This window comes from Lissotriton helveticus, chromosome 9 (assembly GCF_964261635.1).
Source record: "Lissotriton helveticus chromosome 9, aLisHel1.1, whole genome shotgun sequence".
Lineage (NCBI taxonomy): Eukaryota > Metazoa > Chordata > Amphibia > Caudata > Salamandridae > Lissotriton > Lissotriton helveticus.
Window position 1 is genome coordinate 1,135,972,071 of NC_136070.1, and position 10,787 is coordinate 1,135,982,857.

Sequence of the window (10,787 nt, forward strand, 5' to 3'; positions counted from 1 at the left end):
GGAACTAAATAAACTTCAAAGGATGCCTACCTTGCCTCAGACATACTTAGCTCTAACAGGCCTGATCCTTCTACTGTCCTACTAGCCAGCCCAGCGCAGTCCCATTGGGAATAGACCTGGCCCCACAACCGATTTTGAATGACCACAAGGAAAGGTTTGCACATTATGATAGCCCCACCTCTGATTGGGCACAGGGAGCTCTGCACATGGGAAGGTAGGTTCTACCATATTGGGTTTAGGATGAGATGGGCACTGTGGGGTATGTTACAGTAAAACACACAGGATGTACTGCAAAAGTGGAAAGGGTTATCCCTGGGAACCTTCACTCCATTGATTAGGGAGTGATGAGTTTTCTCCACCCACATACTGGCACTGGGCATAAATATAGCACCGCAGTACCCTCTTCCGAACACTGCTGGACCTGCAGAAGACACAAAAAGGACTGCAACTGCTGTTCTGACCTGTGAGGAGAACCCCTAGGACTGGATCAGCTTCCACTTGTACTCTGAATCAAGAAATGGACTCCAAGAATCAGTTGTCCACTTTCCTGAAGAGCCCAGCTGACTAGTTCCAGCTGCACCTGCCCTAGACCATGCTGGTGGTTTCTACTGGAGTGAGCTCTAACCTCTATCTTGTATGCTTAGATAAGTGTCAGAGTGTACTCCTCCTGCCTAACTCCAAAAGATGGGACTTAGAAACATTTTCAAGGATTTTTGACCTGAAGAGCAGACAGACGCCCGGGCCAGCCTGCCAAGTCAATTCGATGAAGATGCATTGCCTTTGGGTCAAAGATTCAGGGGTCCCTTTCTCAGAGCTTTTCAACAGCAGCAAATCTGTTGTAGTGGGACATCACAGTGAAGGTATCCGTTCTTGTTGAGTCCTGTTCAGCTACATCTTAAAGTCTTGCTTTGCTGGAGGAATCAGAGATCCAAAAAAGTGACTAAATGCAAAGGTAGGAATGGTTACTGGGCAAAGATGCCATGACAATCAGGAAGGCGCGGGACCTCCTTGGGCATGAATTTTGAAATTCTCTCGCTTAAAGCTTTCCCTCAAAAAGTCAACGGTTTCACTGGTATTTCATCTGAAGGCTATCCACTCTAGTGAAACCCATCTCGGACTTAGCCTGGTGCCTTGCCTCATTGATGACTTTTTGACTTCCATTTCAGACCCTAAGTCAGAAGGTAATACTTCTGTCTAGGATGAACTTGGTCTCTGTATCCAAACCATGCTCCATCGCGGTCAGTCTTAAACATTACCCATCTCCTTGTGTAGTGCAACCAGTTGCATGTGCTTGGCAATTTGTGCATTTTGTCACTATTGTAATCTAAAACAATAAAAATTCATATCTAAAGATCCCATTTTTGGATTTGTTGTGTAATTTGGTTAATCAAAATATCCTCTATGTTTATAATTTGGAGTGAGATTATTATTGTGTTGTGATTTCAACTTTGAACTGTTTTGGTACTTCTAAATGCTTTACACATTTTCTTAAGTTAAGCCTGCCTGCTACATGCCACAATTACCAGGGGTTTTGCCCAGGTTTAAATTGCCTGAATATTTACTAGACCTCAGAAGAGTAGTGACATTATTAAAGGTGGTGGACCACCATCCACCCCAAGTAATATTCTTTCTCACATTCTCCCAACCCCCTGTATTTATTAATAACTATGGCCATAACTATGGCTCTTTTCCAGGCACTCCCCCAGTCCCTCCCATATTTACAACAAAGGGCCTGATTCTGATGCGGTTAGGAAGGCCTCCTAACGGCATTTGCTCCGTCCAAATCTGATCGGGTACGTGTCTTTCCGACTGACTCAGAAAGGTTTCCGACTGACCGAGTACTATGCGAGTTAGGCGTTAGGAATATCCCAATTCGAACACAATGGCATTTGGAATGACCGAGCCGTACAGACCTGAATCGTACATCTCTATGGGCTGCATTTCCAAACGACCGAGCACTATGCAGGATTTGGACAGCCTTTCTGGTTCGTGCCATCTGACTCGAATCAGCAGTCGTAAGCAGACGTTGGGGGCCCATAGTGGACCCCCCTGCATCCGGAGGCTTCCCAATCAGGCCCGTGGGGGTACCATTACCAGCCATACACAGTGTGGCAGGCCTGGTGCCTGCCACATGGTGCCCGATTTCCCCCAGCCACCCCTTTCTTCAATGGGAGCCATGTATTTGGTCGGAAGAAAGACTCCCATTGAAGTCAATGGTAGTCCAACCAAATCGTACCTGGAAGCATCCGGATACATCGTACACAGTCGGTTGGACTCTCCCGATCTGATTTGGTCAAAAACCATTCCCAAACCCATTCGGTCGGGAAGCTTTCCAAACCGCATCAGAATTGGGCCCTAAGTAGTAAACTTCATGTGTGAGGATCTCCCCTTAGAAGAGATAGGACAAGTTGAGGAGGGGATTTAAACATGTAGGCTTGTGAATAGCATTCTGTAGTACTTTAAGAATGCAATTGTAGTGCTACAAAAACCCACAATAAATTACTGATATGCTACTCACTGAGATAGAACCTGTGTACTACTTAGCCTAGAAAATCCCTTACTTTAAAAAAATCAATTCATTTATCACGCTGTATAGCTAGAGGATGCCAGCCACAAATGTGTAATATGCCTCCTGAGGTCTGCCTGGCACAATTGTATATCCTTTCAGGAAAAAGTAAAACATTTCTCTGACCAGCAAGCCTGGATCTTCCATCATCTCTTAAATGCATATCAGTCCTCATCAAGTTCAACAATGTATCTCAGCATCCAGGATTGCCTACTGTTAGTTGATCTCACTGAGTCGAGGCTTCGCTAGCTAGGGCTTCTGCAAGGGATTCATAGCCACCTTCATTTCATAGGGTGGTACAGTGTTGCATAACATCTCCCTTTTAATTATTACTTCCCCATGATGCATGATGAATCTTTACCTTACAGGATAACACTGCAATCGAAATTTAACCTACAACAAGCTTACAACACTTGCTCACGCAATCCAATCAAATGGCTGCTTTGGCAGTTGTTGATGTGTTCCTGCATCCAAGAAAGTGACAGACTGAGCTATGCTACTCCGATCAGTTTCCTCATCCAAATCCTATATAACTAAGAACTGACTATTTAGACCCCCGAGTGTCCCCACCCATGCTCCAGTTCTCTCTATGGCATCTCATCTTTTTCACCTAAAAATGTTTTCCCCTCTCTTTTTTGCAAACGCCTGCTGTCTCCATGATCATTTAGAAAGAAAACGCTAGCCCACAAATATCCATGCTTCACTGTACCATAAATCCATGTATTTATGCCCTCATCATGGTATTATTGTAACCAGCTGAAGAATGTTCATAATTTACATGCTTACTACCACACGTCACACTTTATCTAGTTATTTGTTTGTTTTTTATGTAGAATGTTGACTTTGGAGGAGAGACACTTCATAGAGCTATTGTAAGGAAGATGTGTCTTTGTTAGCCCTGTCCTCTTTCCTATCCGCTGGACTACAGAGGGAATGGACTAGGGGACCAATTCACAAAGGTAAAGTTAGACCAAAAGTCTGACTTAGATGAAAATTCTAACTTTGCTACTTTTCAGTATTCATAAAGGTAAGTTACTACTAGTAACCTTACTACTAGTAAACATACTAGTAGTAAGGGTACTAGTAGTAAAGTTGCTACTAGTAAAATTACTCGTAATAAAGTTACTAGTAGTAACTTACCTTTGTGAATACCGAAAAGTTGTAAAGTTAGACTTTTAGTCTAAGTTAGACTTGTGGTCTAACTTTACCTTTGTAAATGGGGCCTTGGCCTTTGTGTAAAGTTAGACTTAAGGTCTAAGCTAAGACCTCAGGTGTAAAGTTAGACTTTAAGTCTAACTTTACCTTTGTGAATCGAGCCCTAGGAGTCTCCATTTGCTTCTTTAGTTAAGTATGTCAACTGTGGTTAGTTTTGTGCTCTTTAAGAGCCCTGTCAATATAAGCAGGAGGTATCAAATGAGCATCTAGCAAGAGCGGAAAACTTGGAAAAGACAATTTTCAGTTTTTCCTGTACACTGCTAGGGTAGAAAGGTTTCTGAAGTCTGGACTGAGCAGCCACCACTCTGATCCAACTTCCGCTGTGTTTCTTCCAATTGAATGTGCACGGAGTGAATATGTTAGCATTGCCCGATTTCAGGATTCAGCAGGATATGATGAAAACTCGTGAAGATATTTTGGTCCACACCTCTTCCACGCTTTAAGATGGTTCACATAAGTTTGAATTGTATTCTATGCACCACCCGAAAACAGCAGGACTCTGTATGAGTCGTTTATATGTACTTTACCAAAGCCTTTCAAATACTGTGAAGGGCCAGCCTTTCTAAATGTGTTTATGTTAGTCCCACCTCCCATCATGGCTATGTTCACCATCTTACACACATCTAGAGCCCAAGCAGTACCCTATTGGCATTTATACATTCATTGCTTGATTACTTTGTATACCTGTAAAATAAGCCCATATGCAGTTCTCAACATGTAACACTAATTAGCTTGCTAAAGATTTCTATGTAACTATCATCTGTACCCATCAATCAACTGTAGTTAGGCATGTGCAAAATTTGCATTGTGTTGGAAAGTCACAAAACATACACATTTTGTGTTAGAGTAGTCCATGAAATGTCATCTATTTTTGAATGTGTGAAAATACACATCATTTTGATTTGCAGTAAGACAGATGGGAACAGAACAGTCCAGGAGCCATATTACAGAATGTGCGCTGGGGCGCAGCAGGCATGTGCACTCCCGGGGAACTTTGGAGTTACGGAAGGGGTTGCAGATGCTTGTGTGGCCTCTTCTGTAATACAGATAGCACCTGCGCACATGTAGCGCCAGCTGAAGTGGTCGTTCCCTCATTTTCATGAGGGCGTGTCTCCATGCAAATGAGGGAATCTCCTTGCAACTGTACCCGTGCCATATTATGGACGAGGGTGCAAAGGCAAAGAAGTCGTGGGGAGGCACACTGAAAGTGCGCCACAAAAGGGTGGCACGCTGTCAATGCATCCAGTGAGGGCAGCCTTGTCGACTTGTGAAAAGGATCCTGTGGACCCCCTAGACATCCCCATGCAGGCAAGTGGAGTCACTCACTGCACCCGCCTGCAAGGGGATTCCTAATCCCTTATGAAAGTGCAGGTGGGATGCCGCCTACACTGGCAAGAAAGAATTAGAATTCTTGAAAACAAAACACCCGAGAACACCGCTTCTATATGTCTTGCCTAAAATACATAAAGATGCATCTGCACCTCCTGGCCGTCCAATAGTATCTGGATGTGGGTCCTTGCTCGAACCTATCTCCAAATTTGTGGATTTTTTTCTAAAACCTTTTGTACATCAAGTGAAATCCTATTTACAAGACACCACCGATTTCTTAAATAAACTTTCCAATATCAAGTTTGATAGAAGTACTGACATACTGGTCTCTATGGACATTACATCGCTCTACACCAAAATACCACAAGAAGAGGGCATCAATGTCCTAGAAATATACCTCGAGGCACGAGAACGACCACATAAAGTTCCAACGTGGTTTATAAAGAAACTTGCTGAGTTTGCCCTCAAGAAAAATTATTTCCAATTCAACGGGGACTTTTTCTTCCAAGTAGGCGGAGTCGCCATGGGGTGTCCCTTTGCCCCAGAATTGGCAATTCTTTTTATGGCTAAATATGAGGAAGCATTCATTTACACCAACAATCCGTTTTCACAATGGATAACCAATTGGTATCGGTTTATTGACGACGTGTTTTTTGTGTGGACTGGGTCAGAAGAGAACTTAAAAAATTTCCACCAATGGATCAACACAAGGGTGCCAGCCATTCAGTTCAGTCTAGATTACTCACGGGACAAAATGCCATTCCTAGATGTGGAGGTCTACCCCTCGATGGGGGGCTTAGTGACTACACTGTATAAAAAGCCCACTGATCGGAACAAAGCGTTACATTTTGGGAGCAACCATCCGCGAAGTTTAAAAGACAATTTGCCCTATGGGCAATATCTTCGCATCCGTCGCAATTGCACGGAAAAGGAGGAATATCTAAGACACGCGGAAGCTTTGACAAACAACTTGAAACAACGAGGCTACCCAAAGAAACTCCTCAGGAAATCTTGCAAAAGAGCTTGGTGGACACCAAGAGAATGCTTGCTTGAAAGGAGAACAAAAAAGATGACAGACCGTATGGTTTTTGTATCCACATTCTGCCCCAATTCCAACAAACTAAAAAAATTAGTCAAACAGAATTGGCACCTAGTCAAAAATTTAGATCTAGCATTTAAAAGTGAGCCGCTGTTTGCTTTCAGGAAGAACTACAGCATTTCGAACCATCTAGTAAGAGCAGCATTACCAGCAATTAAAAAATCTGATCTACGTTCCATGTTGTGTCTGCCTCCCATCCAGGGGCACCACAAATGTGGCAACTGTTCGTGCTGCGAATCCACCAAGGAAGGGAAAGTGTTCACCCACAATTCAATTAATTGGAGACACAATACTTTTTCAAACTGCAAGACCAGGTATGTGGTCTATGGAATCTGGTGTCCATGCAACCTCTTGTACATTGGAAAAACCAACCAAGAGGTACGCGTGAGGATTCAGCAACACAAATCCAGAATTAAAAACAATGTTGCGAATGCCCCCCTAGTCAATCACTGGAGAGAGAAAAATCATCATGAAAATGAGGTGACATGGACAGTCATCTCTAAAGTTGAAAATGATATCAGAGGTGGTGACTTGGACGCTAAATTAATCAAGCGTGAGGCCATGCTTATCGTCAAATTCAACACTGCATTTCTGGGACTAAATGAACTGACTGAAATTTTTAAACTGTAGTCACACATATGTTAAGCCATTAATAATTCCAATCTTATCATCTAGGCCGCCACCCAGCCACCACTGAATCTTTCCCAAAAAATGTTCAAAAAAATTTTTTTAAATTTTTTTTTCAAACAAACATCAATATAGCTTCTTCAATCAACATATTCCCACAAGACTTCATTTCCCAGCATTCAATGCCAACCAGGAAGTGCAAACTTCCATAAGACTACAATTCCCAGCATTCAATGCCAACCAGGAAGTGCAAACACCCAGTGCAGCGTTTTGGACGGCTTTGATGCAAGATGGGCTCGCATGAAGATCTCCTGAGTAAGTCTGACTTCGCTTCTAAACACTGAGGGTGAGGACTCCGTTTTATTTACACTACTAAGTTCCTGCTAATATTTTTCTGCACAGCGTACTGATCGACAAGAGGAGAACGCTTCCTTCCACAAGTACACTGCGCACTAAACGCCGACAGAGGTAAGCGGCAATGCTCTGCCCTTCAAGCCTTAACTGTGGGACTGAAGCCAAAATGTAAAGTCACACGCGTAAATTGTTTCCTTCACTTGCAGCTCATTTATCGACACCGGCAATCCGTCTCCAAATAAACGCAGGCGCCCGACTTGCCAGCAGAGGTAAGCGGCCCCCTCCCCATCCATCCGTGCGCACTGTCATTAAGTCGATTGGATTTGCGGGTTCTGACTCAGCCTCCCGTTTTCTCTTTTCTCCGCTGTTTTCATACAGACAGGCGGGACGGGCTGAATTTAAACGCCTTGCCACAGCTTGAAGTAAGTTTGTGATACAAATGGTGTATTTTGGTGTTCTGGTATGGGTGATATGGTGCAACACTGATTGGTTTCTTTTGACAAACTTTTTAGATCATCCTTTTACTGAACTTCCCAGCTTCTTGTAGCCAAGTGCAAGGTAGGTGAGGTCACTTGAGTTTTGGGGCTAGGCAGCATATAGGAGTTCCTTTTCCCCTTCAAAAAAACCTTTGTTTTTCTGTTTCAGATCGGTCCTGATGAGAACTACACAGTTATGTTAGTTCGAAACGCGTAGACCTTTCAATAGCCAAAATTGGTCTATTTACAATTGCCACAGAAATATTAATTCACATCAAATTTACTGTGAAATCAACATTGGCTTTCTTTGCTGTTCATGTTTACAGCATGTATTGAATCATTTATGTTTTCATTGTTAATTGTTGTTTTGTGACGGGATGAGTGAGGTATGAATGAGGATTGACTGTTACTTAATGAGTTTATAATCACTGTAAATAACGTTTTTTGTGCACTCCAGATGTTTTAATATTTGTACCAAATTTGTGTGAGTCACTATCAAAATAGAAGTGAAAAATTGAAAAAGTTATAAAAAAACCAGTTTTGATTTATTCAATAAACATATCGTTCAAGTCGTATGTTTATACAAATAAGTTTTCAGTTTTGAATTTTGCGGCATTTGCACTGTGTTTGTTCATTATATGCTTGTGGCAAGCAATGCCGGTGGGAGCCCAGACCCAGTGGTTTTTTGTTCGCCTACACTGTGAAACACAGAGTGGCTCTGAACCAGCTGCTCCATATTTCACTTGAATGTGCCGCTCGCCAGGCAGCATGAGTTTGCAGCTGCCCTGAGGGCAGAGCATTCAACATAATATGGCAAACTTTCCCTTTTTGTGCATGGCGTGCCTGCTTGAAGGTGCACCGTGGCGCAAACAGGGAAAGTGCACCCTTATCTTTATACAGGCCCTAATTTCTAAACATTTTGGGCTGTATTTGCATCACTCTAGTGACGAAAACTAGTGCAATATGTTTCGTTGTTTTGCGCTACTCTTCATCAAGGGAGCATTCCATGGATGGTGGTACATGGGTATTAACATGCAACCACCCACTGTTTTTGCGCAAAACCTCATCTACTATCAATAGTAGACTGGGTCTGTGCCAAAAAGAAACCACTTTGAAATCGGTGTTAAAAAGAGACATTTTTTATTTCTCCAAACCTTTCCCACTTTGCATGTATGCTCCTCTGTACAGCACACATTCGAAGTGGGAAAAGTTTTAAAGTTAGTCTAAGTACAGTGGGCCTCATTTATGAGAAATGACGCATCGCTGCGTGAAAGCAGCGATGCGTCACTTCTCAGTGCGCACTCCTTGCGACATACCTGATGCGTCATATTTAATGTATGATGCATCATGTCGCAAGGAGTTACAGATACGTCAGTATTTCTGACGTATCTGTAAGCGCAGAAGTGACGCATTGCTGGAGTGTGTCACAAAAGTGACGCAACTCCAGCAATGCGTCCTTTCAAATGGGGAAAGCCCCATGTGAAAGGGCTTGCGTCAGTCTTACGCCTGCTGTGAGGCAGGCGCAAGATTTTGACGCAACAGCGTCCTAAAAGTGACGCAGTGAAATCTCATAGATTTCACTGCGTCACTATTACGAGGCTTTTTGCGGGGGAACACCCCCTCTGCATACATTATACCTGACGCAGGTATAATGTAGCGCAGGGGTTTACAAAGTGACGCATCTGCTTAGATGCGTCACTTTGTAAATAGTGCGCAACAGGAGGCATGTTTTACGCCACCGATGCGTCACAAAAAGTGACGCATTGGAAGCGCAAAACTGACGCAAGGCCTCATAAATGAGGCCCAGTATTTTGTACTGGAAGGACATCCTTCCAGCACAAAACCTATGCTAGACTCAGGCAGACAAGCTTGCACTATGATGCAAAGGTGTGTGGCAGGTGCTGGGCTGCCTGATTGGGCACCAGCACTCAGGAGGCAGCAGTATAGTGCAATATATTTGTAAATATGGAGCTTTCCTGCTCGCTCCTTGTCATGCAACGCAGCAACTTTAAGTGCTGTGCTCTGTTCCGTGATATCTTTGTGAATTTTGGCCATCATGTCTTGCAGGAGCAGAAAATGTCGTACAGGGCCACGCAGAATTTTATTTTGTAAAATTTTCCATAAGTCAAGTAAAGAAAATAGTGCCATTTCTCGCCATTTAAATCCCATTGGAATTATCTGGATGTGGGTGCTTTATATAAACAGAACCACATGTTCAACCAGCTGCTTCTTGGGAATTGTGTGTGGCTCTTAACAATGCCAGTATTGTGAAGGACGTGGGCATTCTGTCCGGGCTGGCGTCACGACTCTTCAAACCACAAGTAAATAAATAAAGTGTCACGACTCCTCGCCAGCAATCAATGGCGTTTTGTGCATATTTGTTTTTTAGGACATTTTTTCAGAAGATGTTGCACAAGGAAGGCTTCCTCAATGTTCTGTTGGGCTTGTTTCCTTCGGGACACCGGAAAAGCCTGTCTCCACTAAACAGACTCGTGAATGTGGAGCATTATGGCCAGGCTGTGAACTGCCAGCCTTTGTCTCTCAACTGCAATCATCAATCACACCTTTGTTAAAATAAAAAGGGAGAGAAACTATTTCACTGCAGCTATAAACCGGTCCACAATCTCTAGCGTGCCATTTATGCAAACACTTTGCTGGCTCCAATACTCCCACAAAATGCCGGTGGGAGTTGACTATGGGCATTGGCACTCATTTTGACCTGGAGCAAGAGTGAGCAATTCAGAAAAGGTAGAAACATAGCTGCCAGGGCTTCAGATTGCTTGTGTGACATTTTCATAAATTCAGTATACTTATGATTGCAACACCATATGTACGCTGAAAACAACTGTCCAACTCTCATTCAACGACAAAAGCATGAACACATGAAGTACTGAATGTTTTCAAAGCACTTGTTTTACGGCTGGCAAAACTGAAGGGTTCCTTCTTTACACAGTTCATTTAGCTGCCTTAGGTTGCAGGTGGCCCTCGACAATGGGCCCTCTGAGGAGTTCTTCTTTGGCAGAGACCATGTGCTTGCATTAGGTTCTATCAGTCTTTCCATTTTAGATCTTCAGAAAGGCTCTTTTTTGGCACAGTCCATGTGCTTGCATTAGGTTCTATC